Consider the following 555-nt stretch of genomic DNA (forward strand, 5'->3'; position numbering starts at 1 on the left):
CTCCCTCCCTCCCTTCCTTCTTTCTTTTTCTTTTTTTTCTGAGACAGGGTTTCTCCATATATCCCTGGCTGTTCTAGAATGCCCTCTGTAGACCAGGCTAGCCTCAAACTCAAATATCCACCTGCCTCTGCCTCCTGAGTTCTGGGATTTTTTTTTTCCCATTTGTTTCCAGACAGGGTTTCTCTGTGTAGTCCTGGTTGTCCTGAAACTCACTCTGTAGACCAAGCTGGCCTCAAACTCAGAAATCCACCTGCCTCTGCCTCTCAAGTGCTGGGATTAAAGGCGTGAGCCACCACACCCAAGATTTTATTTATTTTTATTTATATCAGTACACTGTTGCTGTCTTCAGACACACCAGAAAAGGGCATCATATCCCATTACAGATGGTTGTGAACCACTATGTGGTTGCTGGGAATTGAACTCAGGACCTCTGGAAGAGCAGTCGGTGCTGGTAACCGCCCAATTCATCTTCTGTCCCCCCATATATACCTTCTGCCCTTGCAAACCTCTCCTGAAAAGAAAATTAAAAAAAATAAAAATAACCCAGCACTCGGG

Source organism: Mus pahari, chromosome 10 (genome assembly GCF_900095145.1).
Source record: "Mus pahari chromosome 10, PAHARI_EIJ_v1.1, whole genome shotgun sequence".
NCBI lineage: Eukaryota > Metazoa > Chordata > Mammalia > Rodentia > Muridae > Mus > Mus pahari.